We start from the raw sequence: 15,801 nt of genomic DNA, 5'->3' as shown, positions 1-15,801 counted from the left end.
AATTTAGACATGATGCATGATGCACTCTGATGGCACTAATTACAGGCAGTAATCTGGGCTGTGACACGGCTCTTGCCAATCGTAGATCATACGGTGAGGTTCAACCTAGACCCATTTCCTACAGGAGAAACCATAAATTGTTGACCACCATGAGATATCGATAGTTGCTTAGTACTGGCGCCAGACCCATCAGCTAAGAAGACCCAGTCACAGAAGAATCGTACCAAGATGAAAGGACAGAAGAATCAAGGTAAAGGTTATGCCACTACCGGAAGAGCCCAGAGAAGGAATTATACTGAAGATCTGAGAATACCGGCCCTGTCAAGAATAAGGATGGAGTATATGAGTATTGATGGGACCGTAACGATGTTTCTAAGGGTGGTAGCACCCCAGACCCCCTGTGATGATCGATGGATTTTGAGAAGACCCCCAAACCTAACCTATTTCTTTCTAGCCTCTCCGAATCTCGAGGACGAGATCCATTTTAAGGGTGGTAGGTTTGTAACATCCCAAAATTCTAAATTTTGGAATGTTATAATAAATAGATAGATTTGATTGATTGCTTGATTGTGGTGTGGTTGCTTGTGTGAAATTGAGTGAAATTTGAAACTTTTTGAAAGTTAAATGAGAGGGAATAAAAGGACTTTCCCAAACTTTCATTTTGCATTTGTGATCTCCGTGAATTCAAAGTCTTTTCATCACAAAACCCTAGAGAGAAGATGACATGACTTCTTCCATTTAAATAAATGAAAAGGGTTGTTGAAAATATTTGAATTTCATTTGGAAATATTTTCAAATTTAGAAACTTTAAGCAACTCAATGATTTTCACGAGAGAAGATAAAATGACTTCTTCAAAACATATGAAATATGAGTTGGAAGTTTTAAAAGAATTAAATTCAAAGTCCCATTGAAATTATTTCCAATTTGGAGTTATTTGGGTTTTATTCAAATTATATCCCTCCAAAAATAAAATATATGGAAAATAGGGTAAAATGATTCCCTACATCAGAAAATTGGAGAGAAATAAATTTGAATTAATTTTGGTATTTTAAAAATGATTTTCTTTGGATTTTATTAGAGCAGTAGCACTGTTTGATTTATTTGAATATTTCTGGATTTTATTTGACGTTAGAAAATGTTCATGTCATATAAAATCTTTTTCTGAAAATTTTGATATATTATATGCCTATATAATATTTTTATTTATTATTTTATTTGTCTGGAAAAATGTTTTAAAAAAAGAATCTCCTGTTGGGGAATGTAGTAATTTCAAAAAAAATCCTACACACACGCAACGAGAGGGGACAGTGTTGTCCACGTACCCTCGTAGACCAAAAGCGGAAGCGTTAACACAACGCGGTTGATGTAGTCGTACGTCTTCACGATCTGATCGATCAAGTACCGAACGCACGGCACCTCCGAGTTCAGCACACGTTCAGCTCGATGACCTCCCTCGAACTCCGATCCAGCCGAGTGTTGAGGGAGAGTTTCGTCAGCACGACGGCGTGGTGATGATGATGATGTTCTACCGACGCAGGGCTTCGCCTAAGCTCCGCAACGATATTATCGAGGTGTAATATGGTGGAGGGGGGCACCGCACACGGCTAAAATATCGTATATCAATTGTGTGTCGAGAGGTGCCCCCCTGCCCCCGTATATAAAGGTGCAAGGGGGAGGCCGCCGGCCTAGGAGGTGTGGCGCGCCAGGAGGAGTCCTACTCCTACCGGGAGTAGGACTCCCCCCTTTCCATGTTGGACTAGGAGTGGAAGAGGGGAAGAGGTGGAGGGGAGGAAGGAAGGGGGGCACCGCCCCCCTCTCCTTGTCCTATTCGGACTGGGGGGAAAGGGGGGCGCGGCCCTGCCCTAGCCTCCTCTCCTCTCTTCCACCTAGGCCCACTAAGGCCCATTAAGTTATCGGGGGGTTCCGGTAACCTCTCGGTACTCTGGAAAAATCCCGATTTCACCCGGAACACTTCTGATGTCCAAACATAGTCTTCCAATATATCAATCTTTACGTCTCGACCATTTCGAGACTCCTCGTCATGTCCGTGATCACATCCGGGACTCCGAACAACCTTTCGGTACATCAAAACATATAAACTCATAATATAACTGTCATCGTAACGTTAAGCGTGCGGACCCTACGGGTTCGAGAACTATGTAGACATGACCGAGACACCTCTTCGGTCAATAACCAATAGCGGAACCTGGATGCTCATATTGGTTCCCACATATTCTACGAAGATCTTTATCGGTCAGACCGCATAACAACATACGTTGCTCCCTTTGTCATCGGTATGTTACTTGCCCGAGATTCAATCGTCGGTATCTCGATACCTAGTTCAATCTTGTTACCGGCAAGTCTCTTTACTCGTTCCGTAATACATCATCCCGCAACTTACTCATTAGTTACAATGCTTGCAAGGCTTATAGTGATGTGCATTACCGAGTGGGCCCAGAGATACCTCTCCGACAATCGGAGTGACAAATCCTAATCTCGAAATACGCCAACCCAACAAGTACCTTTGGAGACACCTGTAGAGCACCTTTATAATCACCCAGTTACGTTGTGACGTTTGGTAGCACACAAAGTGTTCCTCCGGTAAACGGGAGTTGCATAATCTCATAGTCATAGGAACATGTATAAGTCATGAAGAAAGCAATAGCAACATACTAAACGATCGAGTGCTAAGCTAACGGAATGGGTCAAGTCAATCACGTCATTCTCCTAATGAGGTGATCCCGTTAATCAAATGACAACTCATGTCTATGGCTAGGAAACATAACCATCTTTGATTAACGAGCTAGTCAAGTAGAGGCATACTAGTGACACTCTGTTTGTCTATGTATTCACACATGCATTATGTTTCCGGTTAATACAATTCTAGCATGAATAATAAACATTTATCATGATATAAGGAAATAAATAATACTTTATTATTGCCTCTAGGGCATATTTCCTTCAGTCTCCCACTTGCACTAGAGTCAATAATCTAGTTCACATCGCCATGTGATATAACATCAATAGTTCACATCACCATGTGATTAACACCCATAGTTCACATCGTCATGTGACCAACACCCAAAGGGTTTACTAGAGTCGGTAATCTAGTTCACATCGCTATGTGATTAACACCCAAAGAGTACTACGGTGTGATCATGTTTTGCTTGTGAGATAATTTTAGTCAACGGGTCTGTCACATTCAGATCCGTAAGTATTTTGCAAATTTCTATGTCTACAATGCTCTGCACGGAGCTACTCTAGCTAATTGCTCCCACTTTCAATATGTATCTAGACCGAGACTTAGAGTCATCTAGATTAGTGTCAAAACTTGCATCGACGTAACCCTTTACGACGAACCTTTTGTCACTTCCATAATCGAGAAACATATCCTTATTCCACTAAGGATAATTTTGACCGCTGTCCAGTGATCTACTCCTAGATCACTATTGTACTCCCTTGCCAAAATCAGTGTAGGGTATACAATAGATCTCGTACACAGCATGGCATACTTTATAGAACCTATGGCCAAGGCATAGGGAATGACTTTCATTCTCTTTCTATCTTCTGCCGTGGTCGGGCTTTGAGTTTTACTCAATTTCACACCTTGTAACACAGGCAAGAACTCTTTCTTTGACTGTTCTATTTTTAACTACTTCAAAATCTTGTTAAGGTATGTACTCATTGAAAAAACTTATCAAGCGTCTTGATCTATCTCTATAGATCTTGATGCTCAATATGTAAGTAGCTTCACCGAGGTCTTTCTTCGAAAAAACTCCTTTCAAACACTCCTTTATGCTTTGCAGAATAATTCTACATTATTCCCGATCAACAATATGTCATTCACATATACTTATCAGAAATGCTGTAGTGCTCCCACTCACTTTCTTGTAAATACAGGCTTCACCGCAAGTCTGTATAAAACTATATCTTTTGATCAACTTATCAAAGCGTATATTCCAACTCCGAGATGTTTGCACCAGTCCATAGATGGATCGCTGGAGCTTGCATATTTTGTTAGCACCTTTAGGATTGACAAAACCTTCTGGTTGCATCATATACAACTCTTCTTTAATAAATCCATTAAGGAATGCAGTTTTGTTTATCCATTTGCCATATTTCATAAAATGCGGCAATTGCTAACATGATTCAGACAGACTTAAGCATAGATACGAGTGAGAAACTCTCATCATAGTCAACACCTTGAACTTGTCGAAAACCTTTCGCAACAAGTCGAACTTTATAGACAGTAACATTACCGTCAGCGTCAGTCTTCTTCTTGAAGATCCATTTATTTTCAATGGCTTGCCGATCATCGGGCAAGTCAACCAAAGTCCATACTTTGTTCTCATACATGGATCCCATCTCGGATTTCATGGCCTCAAGCCATTTTGCGGAATCTGGGCTCACCATCGCTTCTTCATAGTTCGTAGGTTCGTCATGGTCTAGTAACATAACCTCCAGAACAGGATTACCGTACCACTCTGGTGCGGATCTTAATCTGGTTGACCTACAAGGTTCAGTAATAACTTGATCTGAAGTTTCATGATCATTATCATTAACTTCCCCACTAATTGGTGTAGGTGTCGCAGAAACTGGTTTCTGTGATGATCTACTTTCCAATAAGGGAGCAGGTACAGTTACCTCATCAAGTTCTACTTTCCTCCCACTCACTTCTTTCGAGAGAAACTCCTTCTCTAGAAAGGATCCATTCTTAGCAACGAATGTCTTGCCTTCGGATCTGTGATAGAAGGTGTACCCAACAGTCTCCTTTGGGTATCCTATGAAGACACATTTCTCCGATTTAGGTTCGAGCTTATCAGGTTGAAGTTTCTTCACATAAGCATCGCAACCCCAAACTTTAAGATACGACAACTTTGGTTTCTTGCCAAACCATAGTTCATAAGGTGTCGTTTCAACGGATTTCGATGGTGCCCTTTTTAGAGTGAATGCAGCCGTCTCTAAAGCATAACCCCAAAACGATAGCGGTAAATCAGTAAGAGACATCATAGATCGCACCATATCTAGTAAAGACCGATTACGATGTTCGGACACACCATTACGCTGTGGTGTTCCGGGTGGCGTGAGTTGCGAAACTATTCCGCATTGTTTCAAATGTAGGCCAAACTCGTAACTCAAATATTCTCCTCCACGATCAGATCGTAGAAATTTTATTTTCTTGTTACGATGATTTTCAACTTCACTCTGAAATTATATGAACTTTTCAAATGTTTCAGACTTCTGTTTCATTAAGCAGATATACCCATATCTGCTCAAATCATCTGTGAAGGTCAGAAAATAATGATACCTGCTACGAGCCTCAATATTCATCGGACCACATACATCTGTATGTATGATTTCCAACAAATCTGTTGCTCTCTCCATAGTTCCGGAGAACGGCGTTTTAGTCATCTTGCCCATGGGGCACGGTTCGCAAGCATCAAGTGATTCATAATCAAGTGATTCCAAAATCCCATCAGTATGGAGTTTCTTCATGCGCTTTACACCAATATGACCTAAACGGCAGTGCCACAAATAAGTTGCACTATCATTATTAACTTTGCATCTTTTGGCTTCATTATTATGAATATGTGTATCACTACGATCGAGATCCAACAAACCATTTTATTGGGTGTATGACCATAGAAGGTTTTATTCATGTAAACAGAACAACAATTATTCTCTAATTTAAATGAATAACCGTATTGCAACAAACATGATCAAATCATATTCATGCTCAACGCAAACACCAAATAACACTTATTTAGTTTCAACACTAATCCCGAAAGTATAGGGAGTGTGCGATGATGATCATATCAATCTTGGAACTACTTCCAACACACATCGTCACCTCGCCTTTTACTAGTCTTTGTTTATTCTGCAACTCCCGTTTCGAGTTACTACTCTTTAGCAACTGAACCAGTATCAAATACTGAGGGGTTGCTATAAACACTAGTAAGTACACATCAATAACATGTATATCCAATATACCTTTGTTCACTTTGCCATCCTTCTTATCCACCACATACTTGGGGTAGTTCCGCTTCCAGTGACCAGTCCCTTTGCAGTAGAAGCACTTAGTCTCAGGCTTAGGACCAGACTTAGGCTTCTTCACTTGAGCAGCAACTTGCTTGCCGTTCTTCTTGAAGTTCCCCTTCTTCCCTTTGCCCTTTTCTAGAAACTAGTGGTCTCGTCAACCATCAACACTTGATGTTTTTCTTGATTTCTACCTTCGTCGATTTCAGCATCACGAAGAGCTCGGGAATTACTTTCGTCATTCCTTGCATACTATAGTTCATCACGAAGTTCTACTAACTTGGTGATGGTGACTAGAGAATTCTGTCAATCACTATTTTATCTGGAAGATTAACTCCCACTTGATTCAAGCGATTGTAGTACCCAGACAATCTGAGCACATGCTCACTGCTTGAGCTATTCTCCTCCATCTTTTAGCCATAGAACTTGTTGGAGACTTCATATCTCTCAACTCGGGTATTTGCTTGAAATATTAACTTCAACACCTGGAACATCTCATATGGTCCATGACGTTCGAAACGTCTTTGAAGTCCCGATTCTAAGCCGTTAAGCATGGTGCACTAAACTATCAAGTAGTCATCATATTGAGCTAGCCAAACGTTCATAACGTCTGCATCTGCTCCTGCAATAGGTCTGTCACCTAGCGGTGCATCAAGGACATAATTCTTCTTTGCAGCAATGAGGATAATCCTCAGATCACGGATCCAATCCGCTTCTTTGCTACTAACATCTTTCAACATAATTTTTCTCTAGGAACATATCAAGAATAAACACAGGGAAGCAACAACGCGAGCTATTGATCTACAACATAATTTGCAAAATACTATCAGGACTAAGTTCATGATAAATTTAAGTTCAATTAATCATATTACTTAAGAACTCCCACTTAGATAGACATCCCTCTAATCCTCTAAGTGATCACGTGATCCATATCAACTAAACCATGTCCGATCATCACGTGAGATGGAGTAGTTTCAATGGTGAACATCACTATGTTGATCATATCTACTATATGATTCACGCTCGACCTTTCGGTCTCCGTGTTCCGAGGCCATATCTGCATATGCTAGGCTCGTCAAGTTTAACCTGAGTATTCCGCGTGTGCAACTGTTTTGCACCCGTTGTATTTGAACGTAGAGCCTATCACACCCGATCATCACGTGGTGTCTCAGCACGAAGAACTTTCGCAATGGTGCATACTCAGGGAGAACACTTTTATCTTGAAATTTTAGTGACAGATCATCTTATAATGCTACCGTCAATCAAAGCAAGATAAGATGCATAAAAGATAAACATCACATGCAATCAATATCAGTGATATGATATGGCCATCATCATCTTGTGCTTGTGATCTCCATCTCCGAAGCACCGTCATGATCACCATCGTCACCGGCTCGACACCTTGATCTCCATCGTAGCATCGTTGTCGTCTCGCCAACTATTGCTTTTACAACTATCGCTACCGCTTAGTGATAAAGTAAAACAATTACATGGCGATTGCATTGCATACAATAAAGCGACAACCATATGGCTCCTGCCAGTTGCCGATAACTCGGTTACAAAACATGATCATCTCATACAATAAAATATAGCATCATGTCTTGACCATATCACATCACAACATGCCCTGCAAAAACAAGTTAGACGTCCTCTACTTTGTTGTTGCAAGTTTTACGTGGCTGCTACGGGCTTAGCAAGAACCGTTCTTACCTACGCATCAAAACCACAACGATAGTTTGTCAAGTTAGTGATGTTTTAACCTTCGCAAGGACCGGGCGTAGCCACACTTGGTTCAACTAAAGTGAGAGAGACAGACACCCGCCAGTCACCTTTAAGCAACGAGTGCTCGCAAGGGTGAAACCAGTCTCGCGTAAGCGTACGCGTAATGTCGGACCGGGCCGCTTCATCTCAAAATACCGCTGAACCAAAGTATGACATGCTGGTAAGCAGTATGACTTATATCGCCCACAACTCACTTGTGTTCTACTCGTGCATAGCATCAACGCATAAAACCAGGCTCTGATACCACTGTTGGGGAACGTAGTAATTTCAAAAAAATTCCTACGCACACGCAAGATCATGGTGATGCATAGCAACGAGAGGGGAGAGTGTTGTCCACGTACCCTCGTAGACCGAAAGTGGAAGCGTTAACACAACGCGGTTGATGTAGTCGTACGTCTTCACGATCCGACCGATCAAGTACCGAACGCACGGCACCTCCGAGTTCAGCACACGTTCAGCTCGATGACGTCCCTTGAACTCCGATCCAGCCGATTGTTGAGGGAGAGTTTCGTCAGCACGACGGCGTGGTGACGATGATGATGTTCTACCGACGCAGGGCTCCGCCTAAGCTCCGCAACGATATTATCGAGGTGTAATATGGTGGAGGGGGGCACCGCACACGGCTAAAATATCGTATATCAATTGTGTGTCGAGAGGTGCCCCCCTGCCCCCGTATATAAAGGTGCAAGGGGGGAGGCCGCCGGCCTAGGAGGTGTGGCGCGCCAGGAGGAGTCCTACTCCTACCGGGAGTAGGACTCCCCCCTTTCCATGTTGGACTAGGAGTGGAAGAGGGGAAGAGGTGGAGGGGAGGAAGGAAGGGGGGCGCCGCCCCCCTCTCCTTGTCCTATTCGGACTGGTGGGAAGGGGGCGCGGCCCTGCCCTAGCCTCCTCTCCTCTCTTCCACCTAGGCCCACTAAGGCCCATTAAGTTACCGGGGGGTTCCGGTAACCTCCCGGTACTCCGGAAAAATCCCGATTTCACCCGGAACACTTCCGATGTCCAAACATAGGCTTCCAATATATCAATCTTTACGTCTCGGCCATTTCGAGACTCCTCGTCATGTCCGTGATCACATCCGGGACTCCGGACAACCTTTCGGTACATCAAAACATATAAACTCATAATATAACTGTCATCGTAACGTTAAGCGTGCGGACCCTACGGGTTCGAGAACTATGTAGACATGACCGAGACACCTCTCCGGTCAATAACCAATAGCGGAACCTGGATGCTCATATTGGTTCCCACATATTCTACGAAGATCTTTATCGGTCAGACCGCATAACAACATACGTTGTTCCCTTTGTCATCAGTATGTTACTTGCCCGAGATTCGATCGTCGGTATCTCGATACCTAGTTCAATCTCGTTACCGGAAAGTCTCTTTACTCGTTCCGTAATACATCATCCCGCAACTAACTCATTAGTTACAATGCTTGCAAGGCTTATAGTGATGTGCATTACCGAGTGGGCCCAGAGATACCTCTCCGACAATCAGAGTGACAAATCCTAATCTCGAAATACGCCAACCCAACAAGTACCTTTGGAGACACCTGTAGAGCACCTTTATAATCACCCAGTTACGTTGTGACGTTTGGTAGCACACAAAGTGTTCCTCCGTTAAACGGGAGTTGCATAATCTCATAGTCATAGGAACATGTATAAGTCATGAAGAAAGCAATAGCAACATACTAAACGATCGAGTGCTAAGCTAACGGAATGGGTCAAGTCAATCACGTCATTCTCCTAATGAGGTGATCCCGTTAATCAAATGACAACTCATGTCTATGGCTAGGAAACATAACCATCTTTGATTAACGAGCTAGTCAAGTAGAGGCATACTAGTGACACTCTGTTTGTCTATGTATTCACACATGTATTATGTTTCCGGTTAATACAATTCTAGCATGAATAATAAACATTTATCATGATATAAGGAAATAAATAATACTTTATTATTGCCTCTAGGGCATATTTCCTTCATCTCCAACCGGACCGAACTGGGCCGAAGGCCCAGCCGGCCCAGCCGCCGCCGCCTCGCTCGTCCGCCTCCGAGCGGGAGTCCCGCCCGACCACGGCCGCCGCCGCCGCCGTACTCGACGCGGAGTCAGCCGCTGCCTCGCCTCGACCCCTTCCCCATGCCACCCCTCCCCCTCTATATAAGCCCGAGGCCCGCCCCCCCTCTCCTCTCGCCGCCCACTGCCGCATCGCCGTCACCGCCGCTGCATCACGCCGCCGCCGCACTTCGCTGCTCCACTCGCCGCCGCGCTTCGCCCGCGCCACCGCCTGCACACCGCCGCCGCCCGCGCCTGGATCCGCCGCCTCACGTAGCTGCTGCCGCCTCCCGCGCCTCGCCGCCGTCGAAGCTCGCCGCCGCCGGAAACCGCCGCCGGTTTATTTCGCCCGAGCCGGTAAAACCGCCGAGCCGTCCCGTTTTATATTGGTTTTTCTTCGGTTTTTCCCGATCGGTTTTGATTAGTGAACATTCGCTTGTTTAGGATCTGGAGCGAACAGATTCGTTAGTTAGCGTTCAGCAGCGAACGTTCGCTCGGTAGAGTTTTTCTTTTTCTTTTTTAATTTCGGCCAGGGACCTATCCGTGAATTTTATATTTATATATTAGTCCCTGTACTTCAATCAATCACTACTTTCTACTCGTTTGTCCAAATCCAACGAAACCAATGCTCACTTCTTTGTTATGATCCCCTCTATCTATTAAAGCAACTTAAACATATTTTTGAAAGTTTAAACTTTGATTTCAAACAGATTTGTATTTGTACTTCATTTGATCGTAACTCGAGTTTTATAACTCCGTTTGAGTTGATTCTTTTTGCAAATCGAAGCTGTTGACCTAAACTTTTTGATAAGGCCAAATTCACATAATTTTGGTACTGTTAGAAATTGTTTTATGTTACAAGAGTTATTTGCTTGGTTTTGTTGTTTTCTGAATTGTCTTCTTCGTTCTTCCCGATCTTTTGAGTGATTGCTTATGTGTGGTTACTATTGCTTGCTTACAATAGATTGACCGGAGTGTGGCGAGTAGAACTATCAGGAGTTATGAGTGCGGATCATCTTCATCAATAGTACAGGCAAGTTCACACTTTGATCATACTTTTCATTATCCAGTTTTTATGCATTAGTTTGAACCCGCAAAACATTGCATGGTTAGGATTTGATAACATATGGGTATTGGGAAGTAGTTGATGAGGTAGGAACCTATTGTCCTGCATTCAAACCTTGGGATTTACTTCTTCGTTGTGCTCATACTGCTCTGCTATGCTCATAGACGTGGATTGGTTGAGTGTATTCATGACAGATGTGAGAGTTATCATTAATGGTTAACTTAAGGTGGCTACTTTAATACACATCTGGGTGGATTGGTTGGGGCACCCTGGAGCACCCAGTGGTCTGCCCGGGCACCTAGAGAACCCAGTGCTTGCCCAAGGGGATCCCGGAGGACCCGTGTGGTCACCCTATGCAATGCCACCCAGGCTCAAAGGGATCATAAGATTATTCATGCTAGAAACTTCCGTGTGCAGCCACAAGCTATTATGGGCTCTAGCATAGTTGAGTAAGTTGCATGACCTCTTCCAGTGGTAGGCTAGCAGATGTAGGGGATGTAGGTTGGTACTATCTACCCAGGGTTAGAGTTAATGCTTCTGAAAGACTGTGTCTCGGTCATCCGTTTCTCAAACACCATGCAGTGCGAGAAATCCAACGGAGGAGATCGAGTCTTGTGGGGAAAAGTGCACAAACCTCTGCAGAGTGTACAAACTAATCATGATTAGCTGTGCCCCCGGTTATGGACGTCTTGAGTCTCTGGTACTTGGATTATCATGTTGATCTCAACACTTTATTTAATTAATTTGATTGGGTTGATGATTATTAATTTGGGATTGAATTGGAGGAACCTTCTCAATATTTTCAACAAACTTTGTAGTTAAATAAAATATATTCCTTTGCAGTAGGGAAAAATTGGTTTTTCGCAAAAACATTGTTAACCATAGACCCTCAACCAGACATATATGCATGTAGTGATAGCCTTTATTCATCATTTTTCCATGGTGTGAATTTGCCAGTACATTCAATGTACTGACCCTTTGTGGCTGCAATGTCTCATGTTGCAGGAATCTTACGACGAGTAAGTGATACGTTAGGGTTAAGATTTCTACACTCAACTTTGCCGTTGGTGTTGATGGGAATCCACAACCTTGTTGTTACTTCCGCTATTTGGATTGAGGTAATAGTATTTACGTTACTTTATACATGTGATTTACCTCTGTTATAAATCCTCGAGTACTGTGTGTGTCAGCATACCGATCCAGGGATGACACTTAAGCACAGAGACTTGACTGTCTGAGGTCGGGTCGCTCCACCATTAAGCTAGGCATAAAGTGCTCAAGTAATGAATCCACCCGGATCCCAAGGTATATCACAGCCAATTTTAATTAACAACGATTTGGCATTTAGTAGTGAGCACAAGGCAACATATATTATGCAATGACGAAGTGTAACTCTCTTCCTATGCATCGGCATGTCATACAAGAACAATTCATGCACATCAAGTAAAGGCCAATACATAGCATAAGCAGTTTCTTGCAATTTTATCATGTTGGTAACATAAAGAGGCAGAGATGTAGTTCCTCTCTCATAATAATTGCAAGTAGGAGCAGCAAGCACATGCATATTATATTCATCAAAATCATCATGTGTAGTGGCAAAATGCAACCCATCAATATAATCCTTAATAAGTGCAAACTTCTTCGGTATAGTGTAGCCGGGAAAATTCAAAAAGATAATAGGACTATCATGTGTGGGTGCAATAGCAATAGTTTCATTCTCAACATAAGCGACTATAGAAAGTTCATCTCCATAAGCATAATTCATATTGCCATCTTGGCCACAAGCATAACAAGCATCAAGTTCATCAAAAAGGGATATTTCAAATGAACCAACGAGATCATAGCAATTATCATAGCATTCATCCTTCGGTAAGAACGAAGGGGCATTAAATAATGTATGAGTTGAAGAGTTACTCTCATTAGAAGGTGAGCACGGGTAGCTAATCCGCTCTTCCTCCGTTTGTTCTTCGCTCTCCTCATCATCTTTTTCATCCAATGAGCTCGCAGTCTCGTCAATTTCTTCTTCCATAGACTCCTACAAAATTTTAGTCTCTTCTTGGACAACAGAGTTATTCCTAATAAATACATCAATATCGTAATCGTATTTATAGTTATTATAGCAATATTCAAGGATATCAAGATTTTCAGGTCTATAAACTGAATCATCAAAGTCTTCAAACTTTTCAAACAAAGATTCAATTCTTTATGCACCCTTAAAAGCAACAAATTCTTCTATTTGTTCCACATCATAGTAATCATATATACCATTAGCATAAGAAGCTAAGGTTTCATTATCATTAAATTTGCATGAAAAGGGAAGATGTGGAGCGTTCATCCTAGAGCAACAAGTATAATCATATCTCAAGCATAGATTCCAAGCATACCACTTCAATATATGAATTTGATCCCATAATAGTTTCCCTTTTTGTGTCAAGCGATAATCCCTAAAGCATTCACGTTGATCCAACGTTACTCCCATTGTCAAGTTGAATGGGGTTTTCTCAGGATTATCAAAGTAGTGCATAATATTTTTCACATAACGAGCATCGAGGGTTTTAGGAGGTTCCCCATCTCCATGAGTAACAAGTACCACTAATTTTTTTGGTGTTCCGTGTTCCATATCCATAACTAAAGATAGAGAACAACTCAGAACAGGAAATAAAAACTACTTAGTGATAAAGCAAACAAGCACACACGAGAATATTCACCCCACGCTATTGTTCCCCGGCAACGGCGCCAGAAAAAGGTCTTGATAACCCACAAGTATAGGGGATCATTTGTAGCCTTCTTCGGTAAATAAGACTGTCGAACCCAACGAGGAGCTAAAGGCAGAACAAATATTCCCTCAAGTTCTATCGACCACCGATACAACTCTACGCACACTTTGACGTTTGCTTTACCGGAAACAAGTATGAAACTATTTTGCAAGAATAAAACTACGAGTACTTTGCGAGAATAAAACTATGAATAAATTGCAAGGTAATAAAAGTGGATAGCTTTTGTTAACAAGAAAGTCATTTGTCCCTAAGCAATCGATAACAAGTACTAGTGATCATCCTTGCAATTTTATATGAGGGAGAGGCATGAGCTAACATACTTTATCTACTTGGATCATATGCACTTATGATTGGACCCCTAGCAAGCATCCGCAACTACTAAAGATCATTAAGGTCATGAAACCCAACCATAGCATTCAGTATCAAGTCCTCTTTATCCCATACGCAATGACCCACCTACTCGGGTTTAAGCTTCTGTCACTCTCGCACCCACCATAAGCAAATCATGAACGTATTGCAACACCCTACAGCGGGGCCCCTCACATTTGCGCGAGAACGGAGGGCACCGTAGGACAGCACCATAAATAAAATATACAATCATACCAACCAAGATCACGATTAACCCATAGGTCAAAACAGATCTACTCAAACATCATAGGATAGCCACATATCATTCGGAAATAATATACGGAGTTGAGCACCATGTTTAAGTAGAGATTACAGCGGGGAGAAGGGGTTCTACACCGCTGCATAGAGGGGGAGAAAGTTGGTCTTGATGGTAGCAAGATTGTTGATGTAGATCGCCGTCATGATCCTAGCCCCGGCGGCGTTCCGGCGCCACCGGGAGAGAGCCCCCTCCTTCTTCTTCTTCCTTGGCCTCCCCCCTAGATGGGAGGAGAGTTCCCCCACTGGTCCATGGTCTCCATGGCAGCGGAGGGGCAGGAGCCCCTCCGAGATTGGATCTCCCTCTCTGTTCTCTTTTATTTCGCGTTCCCCTGATCTGGCCGAAAGCCCTTTCTTATATTCCGGGAGATCCGTAACTCCGATTGCGTTGAGATTTTAACTCAATTTTTTTTCCGGATATAAGCTTCCCTGCGCCCGAAGTAGAGCTCCAACCGATGTTCGAGGAGGGCACAACCCACCACCACGCGCCAGGGGCCTCTGGCGCGCCATGGTGTCTTATGGGCTGTGTGGGCCTCCGTTTGCGGTGATTCCAACTCCCAAAAATCACATATATTCGAAAATAATTCTCAGTAAAATTGTATTGCATTGGACTTCGTTTGATACGGATTTTCTGTGATACAAAAAACATGCAAAAATAGGAACTGGCACTGGGCACTGGATCAATAGGTTAGTCCAATAAATCATATAAAAAGGTGCCAAAAATATGTGAAAGTTGTATAATATTGGCATGAAACAATCATAAATTATAGATATGACGGAGACATATCAAGGGGGAGGAATAATTTTTTCGCGTGTAATAAGGAGGCACTTCCTTGCGTGCGAAGACGTAGCTGGTGAGTCCCAGCTATCAAGGGAAAATGTTTTTTCGCAAAATACAGCTAAGCCAAAATATAGAGGCCCTTCCTGTAGGTCCCCGCTGTCAGGTGGAGGCATCATTATTTTGCACGTAATAAGGAGGCACTTCCTTGCTGCGATTGTGGACCCAGCTTTCAGCCTCTCCACGTATAGTCCTCTTCCGATGTAAGTCGTTCCTTGACCACGTTGACCACACCGCACCGAGAGCACCAAGGCGGTGGACGACAGCGAGGCCTAGGAAGGGAATGAACCAGAGCCGGGGAAGACTCGGTAGTTATTTCCCACGCGAAGGGGAGTACGAGGGTTTACTGGTTGGGCTGGAGTGCGAGGCTGCCGTCACCGGAGAATAACAGGAGGTCTGGGTGAGTACAGGGATGGCCAGGCCAGCGATGGGAGTAGGGTGGGGCGGTGAGGCCTGTGCGACAGCACAACCCAGGCTAGACGGCCCCACCCTACTCCCATCGCTGGCATGGCCATCTCTCTACTCACCCACACCTGCTGTTATTCTCCGGCGATGGCAGATGAACCAGTAAACCCTCATATTCCC

This window comes from Aegilops tauschii, chromosome 3 (assembly GCF_002575655.3).
Source record: "Aegilops tauschii subsp. strangulata cultivar AL8/78 chromosome 3, Aet v6.0, whole genome shotgun sequence".
Taxonomy (NCBI): domain Eukaryota; kingdom Viridiplantae; phylum Streptophyta; class Magnoliopsida; order Poales; family Poaceae; genus Aegilops; species Aegilops tauschii.
Note: the sequence above shows the minus strand (reverse complement) of the source record.